We start from the raw sequence: 24,043 nt of genomic DNA on the forward strand, positions 1-24,043 counted from the left end.
AAAGTTTAAGCTGAATTTAATTTTTCCATGTTCTCCTTTCAATGGTATTTGAATGAACTTTCTCCCACAAGTAGAAGTCATTAATCTAGCTTTCATTTTTGACATTAGTATCAATACTCCTTTCTAGGTTTTTTATATTAAAGAAATATTTTCATTAACTCAGTATAGAAAATGTATGTTCATTACTAAGTGATTATATTAATGTTCAAAGAAAAAGAGAACGCTTTTAAAACAAAAAAATACAATAGTCAGCCATGAATTCTGGTTAAACAAAAAAACAAACAAAATAGTTAAAAGCAAACTGTATGCCAAAGAGAAAAGTTTTTAAAGAATTTAAAGCTCTAATTCTGGCTTTGTTTTTATTCTGATAATTATCATATCTGAAATTGTTTTCTTTTCAAATGTCTGATTAACCAACAAAGAAACAAAAGTTAATGCTACACTAAAGTAAGCAATCATCTCACTGTCTATTAATTATCTAAATACAAAAGGTAGCTGAGACAACAGCCAAAAGATGCAAACAACCCAACTATTCATCCATAGGTGAATATATATACTAATTATGATATACATAAATGAATATTGACTCATAAAAATAAAATGAAGTTCTGATACATGTCACAGCATGAATAAACCTTGAAAATATATAACTGAAATAAGCTAGACCAAAAAAAAAAAAAACAAATATTATATGATTCCACTTACATAGAATATCTAAAATCTTCATGTTCAATGAGATAAAAAATAGATTAGAGCGGTGCCTGGGTGGCCCAGTGGGTTAAGACTCTGCCTTCAACTCAGGTCATGATCTCAGTGTCCTGGGATCAAGCTCTGCATTAGGCTCTCTGCTCAGTGGAGAGCCTGCTTCCCCCTCCCTCTGCCTGCCCCTCTGCCTCCTTGTGATCTCTGTCTGTCAAATAAATAAATAAATAAATAAATAAATAAATAAAATCTCTAAAAAAATAAATTAGAATTTACCAGGGGGTAAGGAAAGAGTGGATACAACTTTATTGCATATTAGCTACACAATTTGTGATGATGAAAACCTGTTGGAAAAAAGATTGTGGTGACAATTTTACAACATTGTTAATGTAACTAATGTCACTGAATTATACAGAAAAATGACAAAATTTATGTTATATAATTTTACCTCAATTAAAACAATTTCATACACTAAGAAGAGATAGTATAGCCTTTCCCCCACCTTGCTTTTTCTTCCAAAGCAAATATGAAGAGGGACTCAAAAAAAAAAAAGCAAAAACAAAACAAACAAACAAAAAAACCCACCTCTTTCTATTGCTTTTACTATTTCTTTAAAACATCAATTTTATTAAGAATATCATGTTGCACCCATTTCACTGTAGTAGATGACTGAATTACCTCCCCACAAAACCAGGAACCCACAACAAGATTTCTAAAGTGTTTTCAGTGGCTAAAGAAGTATTATTTGGCAAGTGAGACAGATGATATTTTAGTCATTATTCTACCAGTCAAAAAGTTACATAGTATGCATTAAACCTTAGCCTCTCCTTGCCTTCATTTCCTCTTTTGAAACTGAATTTTTCAGTGTCCATTGTGGATGATAATAATCTCATTTCACTTTAAAATTGTATGATGTTATAAACAGCTTTTTTTTTTTTAAAGATTTTTATTTATTCATTTAACAGAGAGAGATCACAAGTAGGCAGAGAGAGAGGAAGGGAAGCAGGCTCCCCGCTGAGCAGAGAGCCCGATGTGGGACTCGATCCCAGGACCCTGAGATCATGACTTGAGCCGAAGGCAGCGGCTTAACCCACTGAGCCACCCAGGCGCCCTAAACAGCTTTTAAAATTATCACCATTTAGTTAGTTTTAAATATCCAACTCAAAAACAGTTGTTTTAAATGTTCTGTTGCAGCTACTTTTATTTAACTGGAATTGGACAAGGTGTGTCAATAGCCATTTCTAGGTTGTGTGTCTAACACAATGTTTTAAAACCTCCAAATTATCATTTCTTTATGCCATTCACTTGGGCAAATTACATTAATACATATACATATTTAGAGCAATTAATTTGTATTTATTTTATGTATTAGAGCTATTTCAATATTCAGATCCAGACTTTTCATCAATGCTACAAATACAACATTTTGGCAATTAATAAAAAATTACATTCGTGTATATTGGAGTTATTACTTCATCTAGAGCAAATGAATACAGAGCTCTGGCATCTTTTGGACATTAATGGCATCAACTCTTACTGGAAGAAGAAGGAAAAAGCAAAATAAAAGGAAAAAACTGATTTATGAAGGAAGCTTTTTGAGGATGTATCCATTTGATACGCTGTAAATCTTTTTTTTTTTTAAGTAAGCAGGGTATAAATAAGAGATGCATTTTAAAATTCCAATTTCACAGTACCCTACATTTCGTTTGGTCCCATATGTCTCTTTTGAGAAATTCCCTCTTTTGAATAAAAGAACTGATGCATGGAAACTGGAAAGCATTTCTTGGATTATTCACAGAGCAGATGTCGCCACTTGGAAAACTAATCATTCATTTCATTGTCATCTTTTACTTGAACACTTTTGATAAGACTTTATTGTTTCATGGCTAGGCATATTTTAATTATTTTCATTGTTTGTTATAATACTATTCTGAAAGCCTCTAAATTAGTAAATTTTATTCAAATTAAATAATATTTTAAAATGGAATGTATTTTATATTACCAAAGTGTATGTAATCGTATATGTCAGCTGAAAACCATCACTATGTAATTTCTAAGAAACACAGTTTTAACATGGCACTTGAATAATTACTTCATTATGAAGTCATTAAGAGTCACTACTGACAGTCATTCAAAACATTTATTAAACACCTGTTGTGCACAGAGCATACAGATGTTTTGGTCCATGAGAGCGACCATGGATAAACCTTTCATCTTATTTTTTTAAATGGCAAATGATTTGAGATAATTTCTGATATTAAAATAACATCTTCCATTTCTGAAATTTATTCTACATAGAAGCCAAGAGAATCTCCAGAAATATTTATCTTTTCTCTTATGCTTGGCAATTAGTAAAATCCATATTTATAGAATGTGAACATGAAAATTGAATGATACAGAAGAAATGTTATATTAGCGATTTACATAACTACAAAAAGAAAATACAATGATTTGGGGAGCAAAATAACTTTTTATCCTACAGTTGTTGCCGAAAGCCATTTTGAAGGTAAAGTACTATTGCTTTTCAAGTGGCAAGTAAACAATGACTAGCCATACATTTGGGGGTGAGTAAATTTGTAAAAGAAAACAAATTAATGTTATATAAAAATAACCCAGAAAAACTAAATTTAATTTCTAGGTTATTAGAGAGACACTAATTCAGAACTACCTGTTAAGTATGTACCAACTGAGTTCTTTTGCTCAGCATGGTCTTGAGGACTACGGAGAAACAAAATAATACAGCAACAACAATAATAAACACACTCTTGCTTGAGGGATTTATAGTCAATTGGTCTTAACAAAATGAATTCACACGAAGCAAAGAATAAAGTGGAGAAAAATGCATGATGTGAATGAATTCTGCGGAGGCAAAGAGAATTAGGCTAGGTGACTCTTTTCCAATAAGTTATAGAAGACTAGAGAGCCATCATCTTGACTCTCTATACTGGTACTACTTCTCTATTAAAAATGAAGTATTTTTTTTAAATAGTTGAACAAGTTTTGATCCTTCTTTCTCCTTTCCCCTGATAGTAACTCTAGTTAATGCCCAATATTTAATTAGCTAATTTTGGAACTAATTTGTTATCCCCCATCCCTATCTCCCTTTGTCTCTCTCATTAGTTCTTACTTTGACAAGAACTCTTTTAAGTGCTTTAAATATTAATTAATTAATTAATAATCCCTCCACTAATCCTTCATGTAAATTTTATTGACTTTATTATGTTTGTAGAATACAGATGATCTTTACTTTCTTACCTCTAATATTAGCAAAAATTTTTATTAACACCTAAGGCATTAACATATTGATCTTATGTATTTATTTACTCTACTTTATATACTCTATATACTTTTGTACTCTAGTCTCAAGCTTCACAATTGAATTAAATAGGTAAAAGTAGAAAACTGAAAGTTTCAGGGTATAAAATAACCAGTCATAAATAGGTAAACCCTGATTTATGTTTCTGTCTATATTGATTAGCATGAAAATCACTGACCAATATTACTGATTATGTATTTTTAAATATTCAGAATCTCTGTTCAGAACTGATTTAGAGTATATTTTCAAAGGTGCTGTGCATTCTTTTTTTTTTTTTTCTTTTTAAGCAGGCCTCTCACCCAGTGTGGAGCTTGATGCAGGACTTGAACTCATAATCCTGAGATCAAGAAGCTTAACCAATTGAGGCACCCAATTTACTCCTAAAGCATTCTAAATTTTTTTAGAGCTTTGAGAACATATAATTTTCTTCCTCAAAATTGTAGAAAAGTAACCAGGTATTTTTCATCATTATTTAGAAATTTCTTTGAGTTATAAATCCATGAAAATAATCCAGAACAGAATCTGCTTCTATTAGAAAGCAGGACTATGGGTAGGAAGGACTGAGGGAGGAAACTGGTGTTTTTGTGAATTCATATGAATGTCTTATTTGATTAAAATTCAAATAAATATTGTGAATCAATATAAAAATACTAAAATACTACTGAATTATCAATGCACTATGTGCATGTCTTATGTGTCCGACATTTAAAAAAGCAATCTTGGGACGCCTGGGTGGCTCAGTTGGTTAAGCAGCTGCCTTCGGCTCAGGTCATGATCCCAGGGTCCTGGGATCGAGTCCCACATCAGGCTCCTTGCTCGGCAGGGAGCCTGCTTCTCCCTCTGACTCTGCCTGCCTCTCTGTCTGCCTGTGCTCACTTGCTCTCTCTCCCTCTGTCTCTGACAAATAAATAAATAAAATTCTTTAAAAAAAAAATAAAAAAATAAAAAAGCAATCTTATTTAATTGTTTGTTAATACAAAAGTAAAATCCTGTTGGTTCACATTTCATCCATTTTTTTTTCTGAACAATTAACATATTGAGACAATCAAAGTATTTTTTCAGTAGAAATGACCATGGATAACAATTTTAATTATTCTGAAAGTATAGAAACAATCTCATCATCATAATAAAATATTGTATAGTATCTAGCAAAATATGCAGGGAGACAAGGCATCTTAAAATGAAAGAAGGTAACAGACAAAAAAATGTGGGTCTGATATATTTGAAGAATCTATGAAACATTGTTTTTAAACAGAATCATCATTTCTGATTTTGTGACACTACCAATCTAATGCCTTCAAATGCAACTCTCCTGCTTATGGTTGGGAATGCAGGATTTTCTGAAATAATACATATTAATAACAACTGCAGTAACACAAATTTCCTATAAGCAATGAGCTAATAAAACAAACACGACTTCCATACCCTGAATGCAGTACTGTACCCCGAACACATGGAAAAATACATCCTGTTTCTATAGCTGGATTTTAATTTATAAATCTGTTGGTTTAGTCTAAAATAGATTGATCCTTATGTTAAGTACTACCTCCAGAGCTGAGAAATAAACATCAAATTATTCCCATCACGGGTCTTCCAAGTTATTGTCCAACTGGAAGACCCTGTTAGAAGTTACTTTTTGTTCCTTGCGACCCAGTTTTCTAGAAGATACCATGGATTCTTCTGTCTTCTGATTTTCACTAGCAAAGATTTGCCTCCATTAATGGCAAACCTTGACACCACAGAAATTGTGGCCTTAAGCAGGTAACATACGAAATTGAGAAACGAGTGGGGATGTGAGTAGAAAGAGGGCTGATGTGAAAAAGAGTTGAAAGAGAGAAAATCCAGGTCATCAGCATCCTGAATGGCAGGAAGTTCCCAAGGGTGGAAATGAAAATCGGACCCCCGAGGGAGTACAATGAATACAAATTTTGACCCCCTCCATAATTCTGACTGTAATTATTCAATTTTTACTTTTACAAAGTTGTTTTTTTTTTAAACTATCCAAACATTTCACAAGGGCTATTTGAATGATTTATATCAGTTTAGAATCTTCCCAACCTCTACAGTGAATCACTGGTATGACTTTGAGTGGCCACATATCAGTGCAAGTCTCTTCACACCATTCTGTAAGTCATGGGTATAGAATTTGTACTGAAATTGACAAAATACTATAATGCTGCCTAAGGTAAATGGCAAGCCTGTTCAATAGCTTGTGAACGGCCGATTTTATGAGGCTACAAAGTGATGAGTCCAAAAGGGCATAAATCTAAAACTGACCCTAATTTCCCAGCAGCTGCCTAGAAGTAAGTTGTGTTTTTCCTGCTTTCTTTTTCTCTGAAAGACACAGCACATTTTTATATTTTATATAAATACTTTAATCCAGTGAGCCAGGTGATTTGGCCTTCATTGGGTTGCCCTGTTTATGAACTCCTTTTGGAATGTTTGAGAATTACCCAAGCAGAGCTTTAACTAGAAAACCTTCAAGACTCAGGTCTTGCCTTTCCCAGTGCCCAGGCAGAGGAGAGTAGGTGCATCATATAAGCTTTAGGAATCTGTTGTACCCACGCAGATTTTGAATCTTAAGCTGTTGATGCAATAGCAAAGAAGATGCCCAGAGCAACTGCCTTAGGAAGTAGTGGTTACAGCAGCAATGGTAGTGTTTAGAACAGTCTAGCATTTATTGCAGTTAGCAGTGATGACCTCACTAAATAAATCTGGTGTAAAACTTCGGCTTCATCTTGACTATGTAGCATGACTATGCCTCTCTAGGTTACTTGAAGATTCCAAATGCTATATAATATCATTTAGTGAATTCCTTATCAGATTAGAGTGGCTAGAGCCTGTTTTTCCTACTTGCAGCAAAGAATCTGCCAGACAGAAGTGGTTTGGCAATAGCTCTCATGGACAATAGGGACAACATATACTTGGTGTCCTACGCTAGTTGAGACCGAGGCTTTTTAAATCCATATGGCATTACGAGTGGAAGTCTAACAATAGAAATACCACCTGTGCTCATCTAGAATGTGCAGAAACAGCATTTGAACTGCATGCGGAACATGAAAAATGCAAAGACTGAGGGTGAGTTGGTTACTACAAATAAAGATGGCTTGCTCAGAGAGCTCAAATGCCTACACTTTCTTCTCAAAGAATAGAATGAATGCTGGAGACTTTCAAAGACTGTGCTAAAGTTCTCTTTTATCTCTTGCAGCTGTAGGGCTTCAAAACAAACTTTGATCCCAAGATTGAATTTAAATTCCTGACAGATCTGTTAAATTAAAGTTAGAAAGAACACTGATTGGGAAGGCATGGGAACATGGGAACTGGAAGGTAGATCTACTGGAGGACTGAAATTAACTCGGAATAATTTAAAGCACTAATTATGAATGCTTGTTTCCTGGCCCCCAAGAAAGAGCACCTTCTTCTTTGTCTCACAGACTTATGCTGTCTTGCTTTCAGCCTTTGTAATAATCTTAATCAACGCAGTGGCCTTCACTGGGAAGCCAAAATTTATCACACCCCACTTCCATCACCCATCATGACCCAGGGGAGTTTTTGAAACTATACTAAGATTAATTTTCCAATAGGCTATCAAGAATTTGCTAATTTTTATTGGAGAAAACATTACACATGTTGGTGAAACAGAATGCTGACATCTCTGATGAATCCTGTAGCTGTTTTCTGTCGGCTGGGATGCCAGTTAGTGTGAAAATCTGGGTGAAATCAGAAAATTCTCATTTCAATCAGGATACAATTAATACTCTGTGACTGAGTCCTAGGAGCAGCTGTTAATCATCAGAGGTACAATGAACAGAGGTATTGTGATATACAACAGGTACAGTGTGCTACTTGGAAAGATCTAGCCAGTAGGAATTTTATAGATTATTCATCAACTCATGGTAGCCAGGGATTTAAATATAGGACCATTGCCCTGAGGTCCTATTTGATGTGTATAACTGGAAAACAAAATTAAATCTGGTGACTAAGACCTGACTTGAGTCATCAGGAGAGAGAAGAATGAGGCCCTATTGAATTCCCAGTCCTGAATTATTTCAAAGACTCAGAACTCCTGTAACACAGTTTAAGTGGGGCAAATCTTTCCTTTTCATTGTGAATTAATTCTTAGGGCTCCTGAATGCCAGAACATTCCAGGAATCAGTGTGCTGCCTTATAGAAGTAAGACAGTAAATTAGGTTTTCCCTGAGTCCCCCTCAAATTGGGCCCAGTGGGACCTTAACTCATGCCATCTTCATTTTCCCAGTCCCTGACTAAAGAATTAGAATAGGAGAACATTGGCTCCCTAACGTATTATGAAATAAGGTCTATTAAGATAAGAAGGATAAAATGAAGCTTCCCTTTCCTACCAAAAGGCTAAATTTGAAGTGATATTGCTTGTTTTGTACACTTGACAAAACTGCAGGAATTAGAGATCCATTCAGTACTGAAAATTGTGAGGATACTATTCATACCCCATCTCCAATTAACTCACCATGTTGGCTACAGCTTAATCATAGAGGAACTCTAATTAAGACTGCTGTTCCAGATGTGGTAGCTTACTGGTGGCATGCCTCCTGGCACTAGGGATACAGCTTCTTCTCTGGTACAAAGTGTTTTCTCTATCATTGTAAACAGAGAATATACCAGTTTTCTTTCATGTGTCAGATACAAGAGTTAAACATTTTCATTGTATCCTGGGGTTCAATCACTTCATAGCCTCTGTGGTACAATTTATTTCATGGGAACACAGACCATCTCATCATGCCACAGGAAGTATTTTGCTAACGACATCATACTGAAAAGATATGAAAAACACAAGTAACCGTTATGCTGGCTGCTGGTCCATAACTTAGCTGTATACAAGGACTGCAAATAAATCTAATGACAACTTGAGGCACTCAATGCCTACACGAAATTTCTAAGTCAGTGGTCCTGGCACTTTTGGATATTCCCTCCAAAATGAAGAACAGGTAATGGCTCCTTCAACAACCTTCATAACAAAGATGTACAAATGTTGGAAGTTGCATCAAATGAATTATCTAGCAATTTTACTGAGAATGATGAATTCAATAATCTGTATTGGTCAGAGGGTCCAGTTGTAGATCCTTTGCTCATTGATGTCATCAAGGAATTGCTCTTGCTGTGCGATTTAAGGAATATTCCTGGCATAGCCTCTGAGTCAGAACTTCCAGTCTTTCTGTTGATTCCGTGAACTATCCAATCCATGTCTTCAAATAAATTCCTTTTCTACTGTGGTCAGAATCTGTTCTTGAAAGAATGTTGACTGATGCTGTTAATTGAGGCCGTAAAGGCAATTATAACCTAGAGCTTAACAAAAGTATAACAAATATTTATTGAGTTTGTATTGTGTGCCTATCACTGTGCTAGTTAACTGTTAAAACTACAATCATAATTATTGTAGCTATAGGAATAGTATTTTCTTCATGGGTTTTCCATGTAAATTAAATTAATTACTATGAAAACTCAATAAAATACCTCATATAATTAGTGATAAATGGTAGCTATTATTCTTCTTATAATTTATTCAGTGTTTCTATGTGTGCTATGCTGGACACTTTACATGGATTATCTCATTTAATTCTTACAACAGTCCTTGGGGAATAGGTGCTATTATATTCTTCATTTGTTCAAAGTGACAGGTTTTAATTAGAGTTCAAAACAAACCAATTTTGGAAAAAAAAAAATGACTCCTACCTTAAAAAAAACACAAGAGTTAACAGGGGGAAATATTATTATTCTCTACATAAAAATATTTTGTTTGGTAGACTACACAAAAGTTATTATATCTAACCTTATAACAACACAATAGGACAGGCCAGCTTAACTGAGATGTAATATGAAACTAATTTGAATTATGGAATTATTGGACAGAGACAATTATGAGAAAAAAAATGAAGACAATAATAGACTCAAATAAATATAAAAGGTGAGCTCATTTTATATTTCTCTGAGAGCTGGGACAACATTTTACTTTTCTTTGTATTTTCCCCTCCCAAAAGCCTAAGACAATACATTACATATAATATGAATTAAGTATATATTTCTTAAGGGGCTAAACCACTTGACAAGATCCAAAGAGAAATAGTTGAAGCTAAATATAAACATATACAGAATAATTCATTTGGAAAGGCAGAGTTTGAGTTTATATAAAACACGAAGTTAAGAGTTACCCATGTGGGAAAACAGAGTTGAAATAATATGTGTGTTACAATTCTAAGCCTGAATATTACTATGGAAAAAGGGAATTCAGGTTGAAAGCAACATTGCAAAATAAAAATATAGATAAATTTCTTAATTTATGGGTGAAAAATTAACAAATGAAATGCAGGCGGTGAAATTATAGTACAGGTAAGTTTCAGAATATTGTTAAATATTGCAAATGTTTTGTAAAAAATTAATCATTGTTTAAAAGCAAAACTAAAACTACATATTCACGATTGCGTAAGGAAAATGTACATTGGGTATCTTCTAAGTATCAAGTGCTCCTGTAGGCACCAAATTCTCTTAATTCTACACAATAGTTATTGCTATGTTCCATGGTATAAATATTAAAACCATGACTTGGAGATGTTGAATACACACCTCCAGGTATGAAGCCTTGTAGTAATACCTAGAGAGAAACTGTGGAACTCACAAGCAACGTCAGCCTATGAGATTGAGCTCATTCGAAACCATGTGCCTACTATCAGACAGAGAAAGGGTAATGTTGGTGAGAAGTAAGAGCCTTTGCATCATACCCTTTCAATAGCCAGCAATTCACAAAAGATACACACTTTCTCTTAAAGTAGGAAAAGCCCATCAAGTACCACCCTCCCTTGTCCATTTTTCGCAGCAGTTTTAATTCTTTTCTTTTCTTTTCTTTTTAAGATTTTCTTTATTTATTTGAGAAAGAGAGTGAGAGAGAGCATCAGAGGGTAGAAGTTCAGAGGGAGAAACAGACTCCTCATGGAGCTGGGAGCCCGGTGTGGGACTAGATCCCAGGACTCAGGATCATGACCTGAGCCGAAGGCAGTCGCTTAACCAACTGAGCCATCCAGGCGCCCTTTATTCCTTTCCCATAATGAAAGTGGAGGCCAAAGAAATTTAGTATTTTCCCTACAAGCACAGGTCTACAGAAAAATTGAATTAGTACTTAAACTAAGAACTTTCACCCAAAACTTGTACTTTATATACTGTGTTGTTATTATTATTGTTGTTGTTGTTATTAAAAATACATGAAAATATAATCACTAAGATAATACTAATGCACATATTATTTAACTATTATGAAGTATTTTCAGATAAGACAATTATAAAATTATTAAACAAAAACACCATTTTTAAAAAAAGGTTCAGTTTGGCAATTACCAGTAAGCATAAAGAATATTATGCTATTCTGTTACAGTTTATTCCCAGTAAAATTCCAGGTATAGGTAGGACTCTCAATGCACTCTGGAGAAATTATCTGAGTCCCTGGATATTTGATAGAAGTTTAAGGCATTGTTTTAGAGCTTTGGAAAATCTAACTTTAACAAAGGGTAAACGCACCCTTCAAATAGCCAAACCTCTGGGGAAGAAAAGCAACAAAGTTCCTGCACAGAAACAACAGGGAAACTATTAAGACAAGGAGGCTATCTCCAGCAGCTAAATAGAAGTCTCTACACACATCTAGGAAGTTTGGAGAAGCCAGGCCGTTACGTGACTGTATGATACTCATTTGAAATCTGCTTTAATTTTTCTTCCTTTCTTGTAAAAGTCTTACATATAATTGAAGTATCTGCTAGCATAAAAAATATATGATAAAACCTTCAGTAAGACAGAGTCAGTGCCTATGATGACAAATAAATGCCTGAACATATGTTTGTATGTATCCGCACGCATAAAATTGATATAGGTATTCTTATATATAAGATAGTAATTTAGGTTGTATACTTATACTAACTCCTTCATCAAATATGTATATATTCACTTTTATGTAGAATTAAGAGATGTTATGTTCTCTACTTTCATTCTGCATGAAATGAAAATATATCCTCATAGTTCTTAATTTTTGAAGAATTGTTTACCTAGATTCAATTAACCAAATGTGTTTTGTATTGTGTGCCCCCAATACGTTATTTATAACATGACCTAAGTTTGTTGAGAACTTGACATTTTTTAAATAAAAACAATATCTGATTCTGCCAATTGTTCATGCTAATTCTATTTATTCCCAACCAAAACTTCTCAGACCTGCCATTTACATGTCACAGACTACTGGCAGTTGCAGGCAGTTATTTGCTATGGATTTGGCACCTTCATTACCCGTCTTCCCCGACATCCCCTTCCTTGAACAGTTCCGGGATAGAATTGACCAGTCAGAGAAATTTGTGGGATGTGGAAGTTGGATATGAAGTGGAAACCACTATTCTCAGAAGTTTATTCCAATAAACACACGACAGAGACAGTCCTTCCCCAAATTCAGTGACATGGTGGCTTCTACAGATTGAGCCTTTGTCACAGAAATTGCTGCTTGCCCAGAAGCAGCAAGACCCAAACACCTCTCCACAGGCTGCATCTTTCGTCGCTAGAAGCATGTGGCCTCTGGGACCTATCTGCAGACTCTGGCTTTTCCATCAGTTCCAGGGCTTCCAGATTAAGTGGATTTAGCTGTCTCTCTCATTCTCTGTCTATCCCTTTCATTCCCTCCTTTTCCAAGTTCCTTCCTCATGTAAGCATAATCTCCCATTCTGAGCCCCTTGTTCCCCTATGCTTTTTGGGGCTTTATTTTACTAAGTTCAGATGAAGAAAGCCGGTGAAACAGCCGTGGCCGGTTTCCTGCCATAGCCATTGTCTCTTGGAGAGCACCGGTGTTACTGCTGACAGCAGTGGCACCAAATATGAAACGATTTGCCCTCTCTGGTGCATCTAGAACAACATCCGGGCCAGTGAAACAAAAGCAGCAATCTGCAGGGGTTGATAGGGGGGTTGTGTCAGGGGTACAGATCAAGTTTTGCTTTTCAGATTTCGGTATTGTTCTTCTTCCTTCCAGGCCTTTCCTGCATGAAATGCAGGCCTGAAGGTGAAGCAACTGTATTGTAACTATGAGAGAAAACCCAACGGCAAGGAGAGACTTTGTTCTACGTCTCCTCAATTCAGTGAAGCGACCAGGCACCACCATCCCTTTTCTGTAATGCATGCATTATTGTAACTGAGGATGGACCAGAAAAAGACGTGAGCTTCTTACATTCTTAGAAATCATGGGCGACCCTAGGGACTTTTGTTCATGTGGGGTAGTTTATAGGTATTTACCAAGTTAAATATCTATTCAGTAATTCATGTAAAATAACAGTAATTAACATTTTACATATAAGCAACATATTCTGAAAATAACTATATTTTTGAGACAAATATATATATTTTTAAAGATTGGCATTATTTCACAGTTTTGCAAATGTCTTTAACATCTTGTTTAAGAGAAAACATCTGATTCTCGTATCTGTTCCTGCATTCAATATTTTGCACTATCACACACCAAGAAGCTTCTAGACATCTCCATTATAAGCTCATAAGAGAATGAAAGTGAAAAAAGAAGCAGTCAGGTTTCAGGAACATTATAACAAGAGGCTTAATCTGTGGACCTCCTAAAGGTATCACAGGGACTGCCAGTTTTCCTTCGACTACACTTTGAGAAATGCTGAACAGAAGAATAATATGAGTATAAGCGGTCATATTCTAAATTTATATATTAAGTAATGAATGCATATAATATGTAACTAACATAAAATAGCTACATATGTTTTACATGTAATACCTTAATAATATGTTTTACATGTAATAACATTATGTATTAATGATAACAACCAATGGGACCAATTTCATAGTATGAAGCAACATCATATTTTCTGTACTTATCAACGAAGATAGTTACGCTACTCATTTGTGGGAGAGGGAATTTGTGACATTCATTCCCCAAGAATACAACACATCATGTTTCAGTTTTCAAATAATCTAAGCATAATAATCAAAAATAAAAATCATATGTTAGTCTAAATTTAACTGTTGCTGCATGGCTTTTTGAAAATCTTATTTTTTTTTTAAATCGTAGATTATTTTGGAATTACCTGGGGCAGAAAAACAAAACTGAGACAACCATTATTTGATGATTTTCCCCAACAATGCACTGCCAAGTTTCAAAACTGGAGCATCATATTTATTTGATCTGATGTAATGGTGAGCTTCTATGATCATAGCTCTGAAAATCACCATTACTATTCTTAGTGGAGAACTCTAAGAGCCAGTCATAAAAGATATAAATGATACCATATGGTGTTAGAGCCTGATGCTTTTGTAGAATCCTAGCACTGTGTATAAGAAAAGTGGTCTAATAATAAAATCATGGCAATATTACTTCTTTCTCACAACAATATTTTCAGTAGTAATCTAAGCAATAAAAGTAATAGCAGGTCTAACACCACTGGCAATATTAAATTGAAATAGCAAATTGCAAAGCTAGTAAAATTGTTATCAGAGGGATTGATCTACAATAGAACCAATAATTCAAGCTCCCAAATAAATGTTCAATAACATGATGCCTCACTATTGTGTAAGCATTATGATAGTAATTTACCAAAGATATATTACTTAAAAAATATCTTGCCATCTTTCATATAGTGGGACAAAACACAAAGAACTAAAATGAAAATACACTTATTTTTATGTTCCAATGGATTTTAGTTGTTCACAAAACCTTACTTAATTTCAAGGAATGTTTATTTGTATTGGAACCCATGGAAACATTAAACCCTGACCAAAAAAGTTTCTTCTCTGTACAAATAAATGCAGTCAGTATAATTATTCAAGAAAGGGTTAGGAAAAATTCTCATGTTTTAGAAATAAATTATAGTTTTCTTTTTTTATTGCAGATTAAGAGAACAAAAATCATAATTTTTACTTTTTATAGGACACTAAAAACTTTAACAGAAATCTACGTATTTAGTTATTATCAGTATCATCTATCCGTAATCTATCTAGTATCTATCTTCTATTATATATCTTGTAATTGATGAAAGAGGCTACATTTTGCTTCTATAACAGTTTATCCCCCAAAACCTACATACAAAGCAAAAACAACCCTTCTTTTTAGCTCATATTACGGGCCCATTGGATCAGCAGGGAGTTCTACTGGATCCCTGGCTCCTGGAGGCTCTACCTTCTTCTAAGTGCAAACCTTGGAACATAAGGCCTTCTTGGTCTTCACAGTAGGGGAAGAGAAAGCAGCATGTGTTTTGTTTGTTTTTACTGCGTTAGTCTATAAATTCTGCACTTTACTTGTACTGATGCTTTGTTTGTAACACTTGTCACTTGCAACATGTAACTGCAAGAAGACCAGAAAAAATAAGGGAGCAAATAGAGTACTGGGTAAGTATTACCATCTCGGTAGTGTACCCAGCTGATCATCAAATATCCATTTCCTCTCTTCCTCCTCCATATAGAATGTACTCTATTCTCCTTAGGGGAGATAACCCAAATATCTCATCACTGTATCAAGTGCGAAGGCTACGTTATTTGAGAGATGTGAACTAACTTGTGAATCAATTTCAGATATGGATCCCATCAGTCTACAAGTCAAACTAGAGTTATTTACCATTTATGAGTTATCTATTTGCTTCTCATACCTCTGATAACTAGTGTAAGAGAGATGAAATAACCACAATAAACACTACCATTTGTAAAGATTGTGAGTAGAACACATATAGAAATCACTATTCACAGCACCTGAAAACTTCCAACACACTCTATGGACTCCTCACCCTGGAGGTGGGAAGTATTCCCTAATTAGGCCCTAGTTTTACTTTCTGAAAGGTTCTTCCTTTTATGATTCTCTTACCAGTAACTGAACTCACAGTCCTTGTCCAGGGGTAGTTCTTAGATCTGCTACATCTCTTTACATGTTTGCCTTTCTGCCTGTCTTAGATGTAAAGGGGACTGACTACCTTGAAGCTATCAAGGCTTTAACAGAACACCACATCCTTATCCTTATCTTTTACTGAACATGTGTCCCTTAGGCTTTCTCTTTCTTCACTTTGTAATTCTTGGACACTAGAAGCAGCTAGCTCTTTTAGGTCTGAAAACCTGAAATTTCTGTACTTTGTCCATTTCATGTCCCAAAAAAGAGCTTATCCTTTTCTGAAAGAAAGTTCAGAAGAGAGTTTATCTGTTTCTTTAACACATGGCCCAAACAGGGCCATTTGCAATCAACCCATAACACAAAGCCTTTGTTTTTTAGCTCCTTTCCCTAGAGCTATAATTGCATGAGACAGGAGGCCTCCCCTGTAAACAGCTGCAGATGACAGCATTAGAAAAGATTACACAGGTTGACATCTTTCCTTATGATCAATCCATCGACCACTAGGCCAATATCTTCTTCGTTCATTTGTGATTTGTCACGGAAGTATACCTTCCCCAACATACAACTTCTGTGGTAGTCAGGACAGACAAGGTTATGCAGTGACAACAAACCTACACACAACATAATATATGTGTCATTGCAATTATTTTGGGACTCAGTATCAAGTTATTAAAAAAAAATCCATACCACTAATGCATAACTCTTATAAAAAAATAAAATTACCAAATGACAGAAATACAGGAAGTAATAAATTTTGGCAATAAATCCCACAGGCCATATTTTACCAAACTAAAACCCAAGAAGCTCTAAACTTCAAACAAGAATTTTTAATTCATTTGACAACCACTCCTGATCTTACCTAAGTTCTTTGAGAAACAAATCTTTCCTGAAGTACCATGAGCCTATCACACAGTCCCAGGCAAGTTGGAATGTTACATAATAAGCAGTTTTTTAAAAATCATATTGTTATTCTGGGGTGCCTGGGTGGCTCAGTTGATTAAGTGTCTGTCTTTTTGCTCAGGTTGTGATCTCGGGATTGAGCCCAGGGTCGGGCTCCCTGCTCAGGGGCGAGTCTTCTCTCTCTCTCTTTGCTCCCCCCCACCAGCTTGTGCTCTTTCTTTCTTTCAAATAAATAAGTAAAATCTTTAAAAAATAGATCGTGGTCTTATTCTAAAAGCTGAAATATTATAAATGCTGTAACACATATTCCTCAACGGTTCTGCTATAGTAATATAGACCTGTAATTTCTAAGTCACGTAGAACAATGGGATATCATGGGTTGCTGCTTGGACGTAATTCTTTGGTGCACATTATGTTTCTCCATTTTTATTATATTTAGATTTGTGAATTTTCCCACACTTAATATGTGTACATTTTTCTTTCTGAATATTAGTGTATGCTGTCATTATTGTTAGTATTATAACCATATGGATTATAATATCTTTATAATTCATAAAGAGTAATTGCATTTCATATAAGCTAGTTGCAATCTCAAACTTTACAAGGGTACATTTTTATCAATTAAAAATCTAATATTTCATTATGGCTTATGGCATCTGAGAAAGGGAGGAGAAGATACCTAAGGAATTAGGTTAAAATACTGACGTCAAAAATCTTAACACTGATTCTGTATCTTCCTTGCCTGCTGATGAAGATTAATCACATCTCAGAACGCCTGTGATAGTTTTGCCAGCGCAGTGACAGAGATTGAATTTCATCTCCTTACAAACCCTACCCGTTAACTCACATAGTGTTTATAAAGAACACTATGGCATTGAAGGAAAACAGATTTGTTTTAAAAAAAAAAGAATGTTAAGCAAATTGGGTGAATTAAACTATAAAACAGTATCTGAGTAATAAAACAAGTCAAGGACATTTGAAAACATATAAAGGAGGTAATATACTTAAATTTAGCTGGTTTTTCTTAGTACAAAGTTTTTTGAAATATTTCCATGATTGATATTTGGTTATCAACTTCACAGGAATAACACTATATGCCAAACTGAGCAGAAATCAGTAGAATTAGATCATACTTACCTTCCTCCTTTCTTTTATTACAATGTCAGCATAATATTTAAAATGTCTCAGCAAATTCTTCCCTTCATGACTTTAATAAGTAGATTTGCCAGGTGCAACACTAGCAGGAGGCTCATAATGTATTTAAGTTTGAAAATGAGGCAATTATATTTCAAAGTTCTGATTGGCTACATTTTAATTTCAGAAGTATGAGATGAACTGATTTAGCTGGTGGCTTTCTGGAGTAACCTCGAACATTTGCACCTGTTCATTTTATTAAAAAAGAAACACCTTGCCAGGGATGAGAAGAGGATATTGGTCACAGAAGCCACGACAGCTTGGTCCCTCTGCTCTTACTATTGATTACATTTCTTGACAGTCACATGGGAACTTAATTACTAGTAGGCAATTAACACCCTTGCAAAATAATAAGGAAAACATAATTATATTGAGAACTCCCAGAGACTGTTTGTAATCTTAAATGTGATATTCCCAGGTCTCCAAATAGCCATGGAAATGCAGGTCTTGACATTCCTTTTTGTCTATACTCTTAACCCAGTCCCTATTCTTGACAAAAAAATTATTAATTTGCTCTTAATTATTAATATGCTCTTGCCCTATTTTAAATTATTAAAAGGAATCCTGAATTTTCATCAATCTAATTAAAAATTCCCCAAGGAATTGCTCAATGAAAACAAGATAAAATTTGTTTTGCATACTACGTGAATCATTTTTCTAGCAAAGTAGATCTACTGTGAGAAAGACACAGGAAATCTTATCTAATATTAGTTTGTGATCATGTTAAATTAAATTGCTGCTTTTCTCCACTACAGAAGAGCAGCTCCATGAACAGACTCTGGAGCAGTCTATTTAGGCTTTGGTTCCCTCACTGTCCTCCAGAGACCCTATGACCTTGGGGAAGGTTATTTAACATATCTATGACACAGGTTCATATTCTGTAAAGTGGAGGAATGTTGGGTTTGCAACATTCATTGTTATTAATTTTATCCTGCATGAGCACATGAGGTGTTCTGGTTCAAAGACAGATTTCTTATGAAATACCTCACAGTAAATAATGATGTGTCTGCCCCCTTTGTCCTAGTCCTGACCTCTGGAATGACATGGAGTGATATGATGAAGGTGATAATGATATTTTTTTCTCCACAAATAGCCTGACCAAGGACCAGGAAAAATTATCTTTTCTGTTCACATAGACAAGGAGGCAGCTGTCTTGTCCACTTCCCTACCTGAAAATATCTTGGGATCAAATGGGGTTGAATCTGAACATCAATGCTATTGTGTAGGTAAAATCTGTCTGTGAGCCAGATAGCTGTGTGCTTTGCAAATTTTGCATTATTGTCTGCAAATTCTGGATCTTCATCCCTCCTTGAAATGTTCATATGTAGGGAGATAGTCTCTGCTGTTTCCCGGAACTTTGGGGTATAAGCAAGAAACTCAGCGTGGGTTGTAACCACTTGGCCCTCTTAGGGTGTTAAAGTTTTATTAACATTTCAGATCAGAGCAATTAGCTTCTGAATCAGGGAAAAATAATCTAATTCTTATAGTATGTGAATATATTTTTAAAAGACTAAGAATTTTTGCAGAACCAGGTAAGAAATCCAGGAAAGTTAAATATTCTCACAAGTAATAACAGTAGCACCTGAGGAGGATTTGTGATGTTTAAATGAGTTAGTGTGTGAAAATACTTAATAAATCATGGATAATTAACTCAAAATCACCAGAGTTTAACTCCAACTGGTTTTTCAGGGACTTTAGAAGTTATTAGCTGTGTTCTTTAAATAGAAGGTAAACTTTATTTAGCATACCATTATTTAGTGCTAAGCAACCCTTATTTATTTATTTATTCATTTATTTATTTATATTTTATTTGAGAGAGAGAGAGAAGGAGCAGGGGGAGGGGCAGAGGGAGAGGAAGAAGTAGACTTCCCGCTGAGTCGGAAGTGGGTCTCCATACAGGAGTCCAGAATCATGACCTGAGCTGAAGGCAGACGCTTAACCAGCTTAGCCACCCAGATGCCCAAAGCACCCCTTATTTAATTTTTTATTTCAAAATAAAAATTTTCAGGAAGCTATAAAATTAGTACAGACATAATCATGTGTATCTTTGATTCAGTTTCTCTTAATGAGTACATTTTATAGCAACATAACACGATATCAAAACCAGGAAATTGACAGTTCTACATTGGATGTGTACATTCTATGTTATTTTATTTTATTTTTTTTTGCTATTTTATTTTAAATGTAGATATATTAATTCCCACCATAGTCAAGATCCAGAACACTATTCTCTCACTGCAAAGATATTCCTGCTTCTACCCCTTTGTAGTCAACTAGTCCTTCTTCCTCTGACCGTCCCTAACTCCTGGCAAGTAGTAATTAATTTTCCAGCTCTACTTTTTTTTTTTAAATTTTGAAACTGTTACACAAACAGAATTAGGCAATATGTGATCTACTGAGAGTGTCTGTCTTTTTTTCATTTGGAAAAATGCCCTTGAAATTTATCCAGATAATTGTGTGTACCAATACAACTATTCATTGTTTTTTTATTAGTGAGTCGAAGTGCATAGTATATATACTCCGCAGTTTTTTCAACCATTTACCTAATGAGAGACATTATGGTTGATTACAATTTTTGTCTAAATGGTATAGTAAACCATTTACATTTTGTGACATTATTGATGATATGTGAAAGCTGAACGCTGCCATTGTTTTTTTGGTTTTTTTTGTTCCTTTTTGTTCCCCATTTTTCTTTTGTTTTCTTTTTTTCTGCCATCCTGTGCATTCTTAGAATTTAATATTATCTATAGTATTTGAATGGTTCTCTTTGTACAGGTCCATTTTAAATAGTTGTGATAGGTATACATCACACACACATAACTTATCCCAGTATGCCAGTGCAGAGGTTTTGCCAGTTTGAATAATGTGTAGAGACACTACCCTATCTCCTTTAAGTCCTTTTTCTCTTCTCCATTTGTAATATAATTGCCTTAAATATTTTTTCTACATACATGGAGAACCACATCAGACAGTATCACAGTTTTCCCTCTTTTGGCTATCAAATATGACTTAGAAAACTCAAGAAGAAAAATCCATTGTATCTCTATTTACCTGTACATTTACTGTTTCTGTTATTCTTTTTTCCTTCTTGATGTGCTGATTCTTTGTTTTATTGCTGCCTTTCTGTTTAAAAATCTTCTTTAGCCATCCCTTTAGGGTTGGTGTTCTGGTGAAAATTAGTCTATGTTTTTCTTTGCCTGAGAATGTCTTACCATTTCCTTAATCCCTGAAGGATATTTTTCACGGATGTTGATTCTTGCTTAACATTTCTTTTCTATCAACAGTTGAAAAACACTGTGTCACTTCCTCTGACTTCCATAGTTTCTTATTAGAAGTCATTCAAACCAAGTATCCTTAGAAGTATAGTGTTATTTTGCATTATTTTCAATGTTATTTTTCTTTATCCATAGTATTCAGAAGTTTGAAAGCGATGTGTCTTAATGTGGATTTCTTTGTGTCCATCTGTTTGAGGTTCTTTCAACTTCTTAAGCTTGTAGGTGTTGTTACTTTTGCCAGTTTTAGAAAAATTTCAGCTACAATGTCTTTGAATAATTTTTTGCCCTCTCTTTCTTTGTCTTCTTTTTGTAAGATTCGGAAGACTGAAAAGTTAGATCTTTTGTTAGAGTACCACAGTTCTTTGAAGCTCTATATTCTTTGTTTGTTTTTTGCATTTTTTTCAAGTTTATTTATCTCTGTTGTCCAGATTTGGTAATTTACATTGTTTTAGCTTCCAATTCATTGATTCTATTATTGAATCCATCTACCAAGTATTTTGTTTTAGTTATATTTCACTTCTAAAATTTTCATATGGTCTTCTCTATAACTTTTTTTTTTTTTTCCAAAGTGTATCACAAAATATTTATATTTGCCAAAAAGAGGTCTGGTCTTTGCTCTCAGCTCCTGGAAGGAAATATCTGCCATGCCTGAAGGCAGTGTCTTTCTTTTCCTTGGGACCTTGAATTATGTCTATTTGTTATTTAGGGAGGGTGCTGACCACACCAGATAATAGTTAGGATGGGAGCTGACCACACCAGAATGACTGACAATGTGATGAGGTGTTGAAGCTTTGGGTCACACAGTTTCAGTTGACCTGGGGACTGAGATCAATGCCATGGGCCATCAAACAATTATGCCCATATGATAGAACCCCAATAAAAACTGTGGACACAGAAGCTCAGTTGAGTTTCCTTGGTTAGTAACACACTACACATATTGTCACAAATCAATGTCAGGAAAGCAAAACATCATGACTTGATGTAGAGAGAAAAACAGAAATTCCAAGTTTGATCATTCCTTTGGACTCTGCCCTATTCACGTTTCTCCTGGCTGATTAATCTTTATCTTTTTCTTGTAATAAAGTATAACCATGAGTATAAGAGTTTTCAATGACCTTTGTGAGATTTTCCAGTGAATTATCAAAATGGAGGGTATTTGGGGAAAACTCCCAGCCTTGCAGTTGGTATAAAAAAATGAGGGCAGTCTTGTGAGAACACATACCTCTACCTTGACAGTTGACCTAACTTTTCACACTGAGATATTGTATTTTTTTCATTTGTTTCAAGCAAGTTCTTAACTGCTCAGTGAAACATTTTTGTGATAGTTCCTTTAAAACCCTTATCAGATAAATCTGTATCATCTGGCTGTTGGTATGTATTAATAGTCTTTCCTCATTCAAGTTCAGATTTTCCTGATACTTCATATGATAAGTAGCTTCAACTGAAATCTGAATCTTTTTGGTATTGTGTTAGAAACCACCGGGTCTTATTTAAATGTGTAGCAGGTCACTTGTGACACTGCTCAAGCAGGGAAGAAGGGCATCACTTAGTTAATGCCAAATCAGGTTAACCGTCCAAATTCTGCTCTTGTCCTACATTGAACCTCCTGGAGAGAAGTCCTTCTCATTACTGCTAGAAGGGGTAGAAGATCAGCTTTCACATGGTTTCTCTGCTGGTAGAATCCTACTAGGGGGGATAGGTATCTCATTACTACTCCGAACATATTCTTCTCTGACACTGAGGGACTTGGCCTTGCTGCTCCCTTGGTTGTGAAAGTCCCTTAGACCCCCTCTGATACTATAGAAGAGAAGGTGATCATTACTACCCAGCAGGATTGAAAGTCTGGGCTTGTCATTTGGTCTTTTGCAACACCCCCTTAAGAGAGGGTTGGAAGAAACTCATTATAGCCTGGCAAGTTCAGAAATCCAGATTCCCAACATAGAATTTGTTGGCAGAGGTAGGTTAGGGCTTTGGAATTTTCTGGGGGGTTTTGCTAGAGTAGGGAAATTGTGTCTAAAAATTTTCTCTAAGTGTCCCTTTCCTGGTCCTTTGCCTAGAGAGAATAGTCTTTTCTTGGAACTGCTTTTGTCTGCTCATATTAGTGTTTTCAGATTTCTAGAGCATTCATTGTCTAGTTTTTGATATATAAGGTCTTAAAAAAAATGACAAAACAACAAAACTATAGGTCTCATGTCTCTGTTATTCTTCATTCCCTGTGATCCCTAGCCTGTCTGCTTTCCAAACATCTTGTAGAATCACATTTTTGTTTTCACATTTTGTATAATGCCCAGAGTTTTGGCTGAACTCTGAGTTTTAGCAATAGAAACAGAAAAAAAAGTACTTCTAAGCCCTTTCACATGTTTTTCATTAATTATAACATGATCACCTTTGCATTGAATATGATCTGATCCCTGTATGTATAAAATAACTTGGTCACCATCTAATTACATTGAAAGGACACTTTGCTTTCCACACAGTCATTCTCCTTACTAAAAAGAGAGAGGTGGGATGCCACAATTTTTCAAGTATTATTGCCCATGGAAAGTCATTTTTAAATGCAAATACGAAATATTTTAGGCACTATAATCTAGTGATCTGTAAGCAAAAAGAACATGTAGTTACTTTTAAGTTCAATTGGATTGGAAACCAGAGCTAAAGCATTTAACTGCGTATACAAAACAGGCAAGTTAATATCTAGATTGCAACCTCCATGACTTTACAGTGAGAACTCATCAATCACCAATCATTGAGGTCTAACAAGGACACATTATT

The 24,043-nt window shown here is 34.9% G+C and overlaps 1 protein-coding gene across 3 annotated transcripts in view; it reads right to left on the minus strand.

Moving 5' to 3' along the window:
• The window catches only part of BRINP3 (BMP/retinoic acid inducible neural specific 3), a 400,347-nt gene that overhangs the window by 69,770 nt on the left and 306,534 nt on the right, over positions 1 to 24,043 (minus strand). The window lies entirely within an intron of this gene.

The sequence above is a fragment of the Neovison vison genome, chromosome 10, assembly GCF_020171115.1.
Source record: "Neovison vison isolate M4711 chromosome 10, ASM_NN_V1, whole genome shotgun sequence".
In the NCBI taxonomy this organism is placed as follows: Eukaryota; Metazoa; Chordata; class Mammalia; order Carnivora; family Mustelidae; genus Neogale; species Neogale vison.